This window comes from Protopterus annectens, chromosome 4.part0 (assembly GCF_019279795.1).
Source record: "Protopterus annectens isolate FY-2018-M chromosome 4.part0, PAN1.0, whole genome shotgun sequence".
NCBI lineage: Eukaryota > Metazoa > Chordata > Ceratodontiformes > Protopteridae > Protopterus > Protopterus annectens.
The window spans coordinates 130,574,163-130,586,956 of NC_056733.1; the positions used below are offsets into that span (position 1 = coordinate 130,574,163).

The following is a 12,794-nucleotide window of genomic DNA, read 5'->3' on the forward strand; positions in this document are numbered from 1 at the left end:
TCCCCCTCTGAGGATGTCTCATTTTCTGACATCCTGGAGATTCTTAAGCAGAGGGGAAACTGGTCTGCCCTTAACCCTTCTGAGGACGAGTCGGTGTACCTGGATGCATTTGGTTCTCGCCCTTCCACCTCCTGGGTGTCTCCGCCTTTCGACCCGCTCATGGATGCGGTGGCTCGAAAGGCGTGGGCGACTCCGGATACTATGGAACCAACTCTCCGGAGGCCTACAAAATTTATTACAGCCCATTCTGACAAGCAGTTTCTAACTAAGGGCATCCCTGTTGATGCCATGGTGGTGGCGGCGGCCACTAAAAAAGAGTTGGCTGACCCTTCAGTACCTGTCCATCCTCCTAATAAGGAATCTAGGACTATGGACAGGTATGGCAAGCGGATGTTTTCCTCAGCGACCTTTGCTATGCGGTCGCTGAATTATTTGTGCCATTTCACCCGTCTCCAGAGAGACCTTCTCAAGGAACTGGATGTTACCTTACAGGACCCATCAGCTGCGGGGTCTCAGGAAAAGATCAGCTCCCAGCTGGGGACCCTAAACTCTATTGTCAACTCCTCCATGAGGCTCATTTCCTATGCAGCCAATGGAGCGAGTAGGGTTGCAGGCACAGGCGTCGCTCTAAGGAGACACGCCTGGATGTGGCTTTGCAATTTTGCTGACCCCTTCAAGGATCCTTCACTAACACCCCCTTTGATGGTTCTGCCTTGATTGGACCTCAAGTGAACGATACATTGACCAGGTGTGAGCAGGAAGGCAAAACTCTCTCTGCCGTAAGAGTCCGATGTTAAGTTGTCAATCTCGCCTTCATTCTTGCTTGATGGGTTCGGAGCCGATCCTCGGCTCCGACTCGGCACTTGCTTTAGCTCGAGAACTCCTTTTACCAGCTCGAGGCAGCCCCATATCCCATGATGCAAGGCAGTAAGTACCCAGATCTCGTTTGCTGCTTCGCTTGGGAGGTCTTCTTTTTACCAGCTCCTGGTAAGTTTTTCACTTTTGTGAGTTTTAAGCCCCTTTTTACTAAAAAAACCTTGTTTTGATAGTTTTAAACTTATTTTATTCCCTTTCTGACAGAAATCCCTGTCTCCTTTAGTGTATCTTAAAAAAACCCTTCCCATCCCCCCCCTGTTAGGGTGTGTGTATTGGTTTTGTAGAATACCTTTGGTATTTATTTAAGTTAAATTTGACTGGTGTGTGTGTGTGTTTTTCGGCACCATGTCAAAGGAGAGGGTCTCAGGTTTTAAGAAGTGTGACTCGTGCTGTCAGAAGATGTCTCTGACAGACGGTCACACTTCTTGCCTGTATTGTCTGGGCCCTCTTCACCTGCAGGACTCCTGTGCTATTTGTCACTCCTTCAGCCAGAGAGTCCTGCAGGAGAGACATAACAAACTGGTTCTTAGGGGCCTTCTTAAGCCGGAGGGCTCTCCGGCTAAGTCGGCTCCATCAAAACCAGCAAGAGTTTCCAAGGCCCAGGCTTCTGTTCCTAAGCCTGCGGCCTCGGCTCCGACTCGTACGGAGTCGAGATCGGCTCCGGCCGGAGCCGATTCTGGCTTTACAAAGCACTCGGCACCGATGGCTATCGGTGCCGAACCTATTTTGACCACTTCGATGTCGGCTCCGATCGGCTCCGACACCCATGTGGCACAGGCATCGGTGTCGGCTCCGATCGGCTCCGACACCGTTACTTTGGTGGCTGTATCGGCTCCGGCTGGAGCCGATACATCGAGACGTTCTGTCGGCTCCGAGAAGTCGGCTCCGACAGGATCTGTAGTATCGGCTCCGATGGCTCATTCCAGGAAGAGGTCGAGGTCTCCTTCCTTGGAGCCGATACTTTCGGCTCCGGCTTCGCCTCTTCTATCGGAACGGAGCCATCGGAGCCGATCTTCAAGGTCATCCAGGTTGTCAGATCATGACCTAGAGAGAGTGGTCAGTAGATTACTCAAGTCACAGGTACTGGCCCAAATGTTACACAGTCCGTCTCAGCAGACGACTGTTAGTCCACACCCCGTTACAGTTCCTCCTTCAACTCTACCCCAGAGTTTGGAGTTGGAGTCTTCGGGCATGGTTACTGCTACGGCTGGAGGACGGATACCCCTTCTGTTCCTTCAGCCTCTACTCTTATCTCCTCTTCCTTAGAGGGATTCGGTGGTCGGGCTTCCATGGTCTCCTCCGAGGGGTGAGTGGCATCGGACCCTTGTCCGAGCCCGCTCTTCCCCTTGGAGCCTCGGCCTTGGTGAGCTCGGCTCCGACATCTGCCTCGGAGACTTCCCTTTCAGTGGTCCCGGGAGTTCCTAGCTCTTGGGCGGGTTCTCTCGGACCTGCCTGGGAGGGGAGCATTCGAGGTAATGAAGAGTGTACTGGCCACTGGTATCAGTCAGCAGTCTGTTCCCGTAGCTCCTCCCTCTATAGTACCTGTTGACATCTCTGCCACTTCTCTTGCTACAGGACCCAGAGATCCTCCGCCTCAGGTTTCCCCATTGGGAATTTCCCTCTTCCGAGGATTCTCCTGATGTTTCGGGAGATCCTCCTAGGAAGAGGACTTGTAAGAGGAAGCATGTAGACTCCCGAGTCTGTCACTTGGATACTGACTTTGATGAGTCAGAGGGATCCCCTAGATCCCCCTCTGAGGATATCTCCTTCTCAGACATCCTAGAACTTCTGAAACAGAGGGGAAACTGGCCCACCAACAATCCCTCTGAGGATGAGTCAGTATACCTAGAGGCGTTTGGATCTCGGCCCTCCACCTCCTGGGTGTCTCCGCCTTCGACCCCTTATGCAGGTTATTGCACGAAGGCGTGGGCAGCTCCTGACTCTGTAGAGCCAGTCCCTAGGAGGCCTTCAAAATTCATCACTGCCCCGAGTGACAAACAATTCCTTACCAAGGGTGTCCCCGCTGATGCCATGGTGGTGGCTGCGGCCACCAAAAGGAACTTGCAGATCCTTCCGTGCCCGTCCATCCTCCTAATAAGGACTCTAGGACCATGGATAGGTACGGCAAGCGGATGTTTTCCTCAGCGACCTTTGCTATGCTCGCTGAATTATCTTTGTCACTTCACCAGACTCCAGAGAGATATCCTGAAGGAGCTGGGAGAAGTAGTTCAGGATCCTACAGCTGCAGGGGCTCAAGAAAAGATTGCTTCGCAGCTAGGAACCCTCAATTCCATTGCTAACTCCTCCATGCGGCTAATATCTTATGCTGCGGATGGAGCGAGTAGAGCTGCAGGCACAGGTGTGGCTCTTAGACGCCAAGCCTGGATGCGACTATGTGATTTTATGGATCCCTTTAAGGCGTCCTTCACAAATTCTCCCTTTGATGGGTCAGCTTTGTTTGGCCCTCAGGTGAAGGAAACCTTGACCAGGTGTGAGCAGGACGGCAAGACTCTTTCTGCTGTTGGAGTCCGTTTTTCCACCCCTTCTAGGCCTTATCCCAAAGGACAGAAGGGTGGGAAGATGTGGTTCCGTAAATCCCAAGGAGTCACGCCGGATTCACGTGGTCAGTTTACCCCTAGAGGCAGAGGGGGTAACAACAACAGACGCCGCTCTAGAGGCAGAGGGGGTCCGAAGAACCAGGGAAACAGGGAGCCTCTCTCTGATAAGCCCTTTCAACATCCCTGAGGTGTTGCCCGGCTGTCCCTCCTTGGAGGCAGTCGGGGGAAGATTATCACTGTACCCAGAAGCCTGGCATTCCCTCACTCAAGACAGATGGGTACAGTCGATCATATCCAAGGGTTACATAATTCCTTTCGAGGAAAGTCCCTTCCCTCAAGTTCCCTTCCAGATGTACCACCGGTCTAAGGGAAATTGCAGAGTTAGAAATCGCAAAACTACTGCAAAAGAGCCATTCAGCCAATTACAATAGACCATTCAGAGCCGGAATCTACTCAAGGTTCTTTTGGTCCCCAAAAGACGGGAGACTGGAGACCAATATTGGATCTCAGCAGACTCAACAAGTCTGTCAGGAAGACAAGATTCCGAATGGTCACTCTTCAGTCAATTTTGCCCTTCTTACAGAAGGACAACTGGATGTGCTCAATAGATCTTCAGGATGCGTACTATCACATCAAAATTCACAGACGCTCCAGGAGATTTCTCTGCTTTCGGCTGGGGTCCAGTCACTTCCAGTTCAGAGCCCTGCCCTTTGGTCTCACTACAGCCCCCAGAGTGTTCACCAAATGCATGGCAGTGGTCACGGCTCACCTGAGACGTCAAGGATTCCAGGTGTTTCCGATCTCGACGACTGGCTCCTGTCAGCCACCACCAGGCATCAGCTTATACAAGCCAGGGATTACACAATAGACCTTTGTTCTCATTTAGGCATCTCAATCAACTTCAAAAAGTCATCCTTATCGCCCTGCCAGTCTATTACCTTCATAGGCGCAAACTTAAACACTGTTCGGATGTCAGCTACCCTTACAGAACAAAGAGTTTCAGACATTCAGACTCATGTCAGGATCATTCTGGCCAGCAAGAAAGTACAGGCCAGAATGGTTCTAAAGGTATTAGGTCTCATGGCTGCGGCCATTACTCTTCTTCCCCTGGCTCGATTCTACATGCGCCTCCTTCAGTGGATGCTGTTCACACAGTGGTCATACCAGCAACTTCCCAATGCGTCACCAGATTCTGGTGACACAGACATGCAAACAACATCTTGCTTGGTGGATCACTTCGTCTCAGGTTCACCAAGGCAGGTGCTTTGTACCCCATCCCGATAGCCACTGTCACCACGGATGCCTCCCTGATCGGGTGGGGGTCATTATCAGGGCAGGATGGTTCATGGGACGTGGCAACCGCTCGAGTACCATCTGCACATAAATGTCCTGGAGATGAGAGCAGTGCTTTTAACGTTGCAAGCCCTCAACGACTTTCTTCCCGTAGGGACAATTGCAGTCCACACAGACAACATGTCTGTAGTTTGGTATATCAACAAACAGGGCGGAACCAAGTCCTACCCCTTGTGTCGAGAAGCTCAGACTTTGGCAATGGGCGATCTCCTCTCATCGGTTTCTGGTAGCAACGCATATCCCTGGGAAAACCAACATTATAGCGGACAGATTGAGCAGAGCTATCCTCATGCCTCACGAGTGGTCTCTCAAGCAATCTATAGCGGAAGAGATTTTTCTGGAATGGGGTCGTCCATGTTGCGATCTTTTTGCTACTCCCCAAAACAGCAAATGTCCAGACTTCTTCAGCCTCTTCCCTCTATCAAGCCATCCCCCCAGAGACGCTCTGACCCAGGATTGGCGCCAGGGACTTCTTTATGCCTTCCCTCCATTTCCTCTGATCCCTCAGGTGATCCAGAAAGCTACCGTTTTGAGAGCCAAATTGATTCTCATTGCCCCTTACTGGCCTCGACAAGTTTGGTTCCCGTTCCTCCATCATCACCTTTTGGTGCAGCCGTGGCATCTGGACCCAGTTCCAGACCTTCTGATTCACCAATCGGGTCAGCTGCACCGGTCAATCCCTTCTCTCAACCTCACAGCATGGTTGCTCCACTTCCTTCCTTAGCCAGGCTTCCGTTGATCTCTAACCCAGTTAGAGACATCATAGTAGCTTCGCTAAAATCCTCTACCAGGGGGGTTTATACAAGCAAATGGAAACGTTTCTCTTATTGGGCTAAGGCCCAAAATATTGATCCTTTTTGAACCATACTCTAAGGGTCAGAAAGGTGGGAAAATGTGGTTCCGCAAACCTCAGGGAGTACTGCCTGACGTATGTGGTGAGCTTCCCACCAGAGGCAGAGGAGGGAACAATAATAGACGCCATCCGAGGGGCGGGGGGGGGGGTCCGCAGAATCAAGGTAGCAGAGAATCCTTCTCTGACAAACCCTTCCAGCACCCCTGAGGAGCTGCCCGACTGTCCACCTTCAGAGGCAGTCGGGGGAAGACTATCACTGTACCCAGAAGCCTGGCATTCCCTCACGCAAGACAATTGGGTACGGTTGATCATATCCGAGGGTTACAAAATTCCCTTTATTCATATCCCACAACCGCCAAAAGGGTCCCTTCCAGACATTCCACCCAGTCTGAGGGATCAAGCAGCATTAGAAATTTCAAAGCTGCTAGAAAAAAGAGCCATCCAGCCAGTCCCAGCAGACCAGCAAGGATCCGGTATCTACTCCAAGTTCTTTTTGGTACCAAAAGACAGGGGACTGGAAACCTATTTTGGATCTCAGCAGGCTGAACAAGTCTGTTCAAAGAACGAAATTCCGGATGGTCACACTTCAGTCCATTCTACCCTTCCTGGGTCAGGACAATTGGATGTGCTCTATAGACCTTCAGGATGAGTACTATCATATCAAAATGAACAGGTGCTCCAGGAGGTTTCTCTGCTTCCAGCTGGGAGCCAGTCACTACCAGTTCAGAGCCCTGCCCTTTGGCCTCACCACAGCCCCCAGGGTGTTTACCAAATGCATGGCAGTGGTTGCGGCTCACCTGAGACGAAAAGGATTCAAGGTGTTTCCATACTTAGACGACTGGCTCCTTACTGCCACCACCAAGCGTCAGCTACTTAATTCCAGAGATTATAGGTATTTCTATAAACTCCGAAAAGTCTGCCTTGTCGCCTTGTCAGTCTATTACCTTCATAGGCGCCATTTTAAACACTGTGGAACTGTCAGCAAAACTGCCTGTACAAAGGATTTCAGACATTCGAGGTCATGTTCAAATCCTACTACAAGAGAGCAGAGTCCAGGCCAGATTCGTACTAAAAACCCAAGGTCTCATGGCAGCAGCTATCACATTACTCCCCCTAGCTCGCTTTCACATGCGGATCCTGCAATGGATGCTGTTTTCCAAGTGGTCCTTTCAACAGCTTCCAATGTCACACAGAATTCTAATCACTCAGTCATGCAAAAGACACCTTTCGTGGTGGATGGTCTCCCCTCAGGTTCTCCAGGGCAGACCCTTTGTCCTTCCTCCTCCTGTGGCTACTGTGACAATGGATGCCTCCCTGATCGGGTGGGGGGGGCATTTTCAGGGCAGGACAGTCCAGGGCACATGGCAGCCTTTCGAAAGCCACCTGCACATAAATGTCTTGGAAATGAGAGCGGTACTTTTAGCGTTGCAGGCCCTTCAAGACTCTCTACCCACCGGGATTATTGCAATTCAGACAGACAAAATGTCTGTAGTGTGGTACATCAACAAGCAGGGCTGAAACAGGTCCTACCCCCTATGTCGAGAAGCACTCAGACTGTGGCAGTGGGCGATCTCTTCTCAACGGTTTCTGGTAGCAATGCATATCTCCGGGAATTTCCTAGATACTCCTTTGGATATTATGCCTAAGTCTATGGAAACTGCATCGGGAACTGCTGATGTCGCAGCGGGTTCAAATTCTACTTTTACTGTGCCTAGTAGAAATGATGGTTCTAATTCGAGTGAACTAGGTAATATTGTGCTCAATAAATGGACAAAAGATAGAAAATTATGGAATCAAAATCCGTTTTCAAAAATCGGTAAAAAAATGGAAACTTTTACTAATCCAGAAGTATGTGAATTGCTCTCTCGTATGGAAAGACTGTTGTTCAAAGAGACTGACGTTTTTCTAAATTCGCAAAGTATGCAAAGATATGAGGAGTTAGAAATTACTCCTCGGGGTCTTAGAGCCGTCAAAAATCCTTCTACCCCATTTGACTTAACTATATCTGAAGAACGGTTATTTCATGATAGATGGATTGCAGCTGCACATAAGTGCAGCTTAGAATGGGTACATATCTTGGCTGAACGTGACCAGTTTAAAAAACAAAAACTAAGAGAAGAGATTAAGAATTTGTGTAAGGACATTACTAATTTTATATCTCAAGATGATTTGCAGCAGTTCTTGATCAAAACAAATGAGCAACTGGTGGGGTATGAGCAAGATTTGATTGACAGGAAGAAGAACAAGTTAATTTGTGACTTGCGTGATTACGACAACAAACGCGCTTTTTGGTGGCTACTAATCCCAAAGCAAGGAAATCACAAGTGCAGTTTGAACATAAGAAGCGGTTTGCGAATAAGGAGAACAGGGCGTTTACCTCAGGTGAAAGTGTTACATCAGTGACAGAAGGTGATACGGATGAAGATTTTCCTAATCTACCTCCTGTGGGGAACAACAGTTATTTGAATACTTTTCGTGGTGGCTTCAGAGGTCGGAAACGTAGCTGGAATGGGGCAGCACAAGGTCATTACACAGAACAAAGAACATTTCAACGGACTAATAAACGGGGTAAATGTGACTGATAAAAAAGTTAATAATTCTATTGAATGTAAGTATGTTATTAATTTATCTGGATTTGAGCTCTCTAACTGTGATATTACAGTGTTAGAAAAAGGCTTAAAATTTGTACCAACTGTTTTGCCCAGACTGCATGAATTGAAATGTGATGTTTTCCGTTTTGTTCGAAAGTTGAAATAATACATTTTTTTAACACGGAAGATAACATAAGTAAAATGTGCGAAGATGTGAGCGATGATACTGTAAGCTCTGAGGATAGTTTTTATTCCTGTCATTCAATGGAAGATTATAATGCTTATTGTAAGTTAAATACAGACAATATTAAAGTCAAAAGTGAATTTATTCCCTTTTGTAGAAATGAGTATATATCTCATTTTGATATGTCTTTAAATTATAATGTGCAAATAGAATTTAATAGATTTATGGATAAAAATAAAAAAATGTGTTGAATACAATTTAGATAAAACAGAATGGAAATGTTTGAATAATCTAAGTAAAAATGATAAAATAGTGTTCAAACCTGCAGACAAGGGGGGGAAGTTGGTTGTATTAAACTACATGCAGTATGCATCTATGTGTTATACACATTTGAATAACAATTTAGTATATAAGCAAATTGAAATGGCTGACTACTTAAAAGCTCAGACAGAATATAAGGAATTGTTAAACTAGGGGCAAAGATTGCATTATTTTTCAGTTAAGGATGTAAAAGATAAATTTGCTATAAAAAATCCTAGAATGCCATGTTTTTATTGCTTGCCCAAAATTCATAAAGCTTTACACAATCCACCTGGACGACCGATTGTTTCAGCCAGTAGTAGTTTTCTACATAATATATCTTGTTTTTTACATGAATTTCTAGTTCCTTTAGTTAAAAAATTACCATCGTATATAAAAGATGTATTTGAATTTTTGACAAAATTGGATAAAATAAAATGGGAGAAGGATATGTTTTTTGTAGTAATGGATGTAGTTAGCTTATATATTATAATCAGTCATTTAGATGGAGTGAGAGCTATTAAATATTTTTTAGGAGAGAGTCCGATTGTAGAATATATTCTTGAATTAATTATGATGTGTTTACAGAATAATATATTTGAATTTGATGGTAATCTTTATAAACAAACGCAGGGAACAGCTATGGGGACACCGTTTGCCCCGTGTTATGCGAATATATTTATGGGTCTTTTTGAAAATTTGTATATTTACACTAATCAATTTTTTCAAAGATTTGTAATTAAATATTTTAGATACATAGATGATCTTATTTTTATTTGTAAGGGAGGGAGTGACTTAGTTGATCAATTTGTAAGTGAAATACAGGTAAACAACATCGGTGTGAAATTTGATGGATTACAAAAAGGAAATAAGGTCCATTTTTTGGATGTAGTAATACAAGGTAGAAATGATTCTAAAAAAATGGTTACGAATATACATAGGAAATTTCCAGAAGGAAATAACATATTACATGGGGAAAGTTACCATCCATTACATACTATTAAATCCATTCCATATACTGAATTTATGAGAGTAACAAGGTTATGTAATAATTTAGAAGACAGAAATAAAGAATTGTGTGACAGTTTTTGTAGATTTAAAGAAAGGGGATATATGGAAGCCAACTTAAATGAAAGTTTAAACAGAGTAGTTGGTAATAAAAGTAGGGAATATAATTGGAGACCTTATAAGAATATAAATAAAATCAAGAAAGATGAAGACATATATTTTACTACTACATATTCAGTTTTATCTGAAGATATTTTGGATATAGTAAAATCAAGTTGGAATATTGTTAGAAGAGAAGTAGATTGTCTAAAACAAAAAAGATTGTGTTTTTCTTTTAATAGAGGTAGGAACATAAAAGATTTCATAGTTCACAGTAGATTTCACATGCCGAAGGTTAATGTAGGAAGGGGTATAGATGGAAAAGGCACAGTGGCATGTGGGAATTGTAGTATCTGTAAATATGTGAGTCCTACTTTTACTACAATTAATGGTATTAACTTTCAAACTAATGGACATTTTACCTGCAAAACTGAAAAAGTTATATATGGACTTAAATGTCCTTGTAACAAATTCTATATAGGAGAAACTAAAAGACAGTTTTCATGCAGGATAAAAGAACATATTAGAGATATTAAAAACAATAAGTTAACTAGTCCTGTGGCTATACATTTTAATGAATTTCATAAAGGTAGCCCAGAAGGGCTTTTGGTTACAATTTTAGATAATATTGTTTTAAATAAATTTATGAATGATGAATATGTTAAATATATTCTGAGGAAAAAAGAAGCATTCCTAATTTTAAAGTTTAATACTATGTTCCCTAGGGGACTTAATCAGGAATGCTTCTGGAAAAGTTTTGTTTGAATGTTATTTCTTTAAAAGGATGATTGTAGCTAATGAATTAATTAGTTAATTGTTTAATATATGTTTTAGCTGGGATATAAATGTATGGGATGTATACAAGTGTTTGTACTCTGTTAAAGGCAAGTGGCCGAGGCGCTAGAGATTTCTTGTGTGGATTCTAATAAAATATTTCCTACTACGGAGCTGCTGGTCTGTCGTGTGTGGTATATTGCATATCTCCGGGAAGTCCAACGTCATAGCGGACAGGCTGAGCAGAGCCATTCTCATGCCCCACGAGTGGTCTCTCAACCAGCTAGTAGCGGAAAAAATCTTCAGGAGGTGGGGTCAGCCTTGCTGCGATCTTTTTGCAACCCCTCAAAACAGCAAGTGCCCAGACTTCTTCATCCTCTTCCCTCTTCCAGGTCTTCCCCCCAGAGGTGCTCTAATCCACGATTGGCCCCGGGGTCTTCTGTATGTCTTTCCCCCCTTTCCCTTAATTACTCAGCTAATCCAGAAAGCAACTGTTTTGAGATCCAGAATGATCCTTGTTGCCCCTTACTGGCCTCGACAAATTTGGTTCCTGTTCCTGCAACGTCATCTACTAGATCAACCCTGGCATCTGGACCCAGCGCCAGATCTTCTGACACATCAGTCGGGCGGACTGCATCAATCTCTCCAATCTTTCAACCTCACAGCTTGGTTGCTCCACTTCCAACCCTAGCCAGGCTTCCCTCAATCTCTCATTCAGTTCGTGACATCATCCTCTCTTCGCACAAGTCTACTACCAGAAAGACTTATGCTAGCAAATGGAAGCGTTTCTCTGTTTAGGCAGGGGAGAAACAAGTTGACCCTTTTACAGCCCCTGTCCATACAGTCTTAGAGTTTTTGGCAGAACTTTTTCAAATGGGATCTTCTTCAGTCACCATCAGAGTTCAGTTGGCAGCCATTGCGAATTTTCACGTTGGATTGTCAGAGACCAGCATTATGTCACACAAACTTTGTAAAGCCTTTCTAAAAGGAACCCTCTTACTTAGGCCCCCGGTAAAAGATCCTCCCCCACCATGGGACCTAAATTTGGTGCTGTCGTCTTTAATTCTTCCTCCCTTTGAACCTGCGGCTTCCTGTTCACTAAAGTTGCTCTCTTGGAAAACTCTGTTTTTAGTAGCCATCACTTCAGCGAGAAGGGTATCAGAACTTCAAGCCCTTTGTTTTTGCCCTCTTTACCTTGTTTTTCACAAAGATAGAGTGTCACTTAGGACTAATCTATCCTTTTTACCCAAAGTACTCTCTGAAAAAAATCTGAGTCAGACCATCGATCTCCCTGTTTTCTTCCCACTTTATACCAATAGGTCTGAACGGAAGTTACATTGTCTAGACGTTCACCGTCAATTACGTTTCTACCTGGATAGAACCAAGCAGACGAGGAAATCAGAACAGCTCTTCCTGTCTTACGCGGAAGGGAAACAAGGCCTGCCAGTTTCCAAAGTAACCTTGTCCAGGTGGTTGACCTCTGTCATCATGTTGATTTACCAACTGAGGCATAAAGAGCTCCCTATTAAGCCCAGAGCTCATTCAACCAGAGCATTAGCTTCTTCAGTAGCCTTTCAGGCAAGACTGCCAATGGACTCCATTTGTGCAGCGGCCACATGGGCCTCTCCTCATACCTTAATTTCTCATTACAAGCTGGACATGACCACTAGAAGCAGGGCTGATTTTGGTTCCACTGTACTCAAGAGTTTGTTCCATTGAGCCACCCAGGACTAAGGTGCTAGGGAAGCTGTCCCATCCAGCAAGAATGAAGGCAAGATTGACAACTTAACATTGAGAAGTTATGTACTTACCATAACGTTCCATGTTAGTTGTCTTCTTCTCGCCTTCTTTCTTGCGTCCCACCCTCCATCCCCCTAGCCTGGCAAGACCGAGAGTATCTTCTGAGATGTGTTATCATATATATATATATATATATATATATATATATATATATATATATATTCTCAGTCATGGTGGGGACATGTATGTCCATAGTGTTAGCTATCAAACGAGATCTAGGTATATCACGCCTAGCATTATGTGACATAGGATAGCCTCAAGCCGGTAAAAATAGCTCTCAAGCTTTAGTAATAGGCCGAGTCGGAGCCAAGGTTCGGCTCCGAACCCATCCAGCAAGAAAGAAGGCGAGAAGAAGACAACTAACATGGAACGTTATGGTAAGTACATAACTTCTCATT

At 44.8% G+C, this 12,794-nt stretch overlaps 1 protein-coding gene across 1 annotated transcript in view; it reads left to right on the plus strand.

The window, feature by feature from the left end:
- LOC122800226 (dynein axonemal heavy chain 17-like) overlaps nucleotides 1–12,794 on the plus strand; it is a 17,083,451-nt gene that overhangs the window by 7,671,427 nt on the left and 9,399,230 nt on the right. The window lies entirely within an intron of this gene.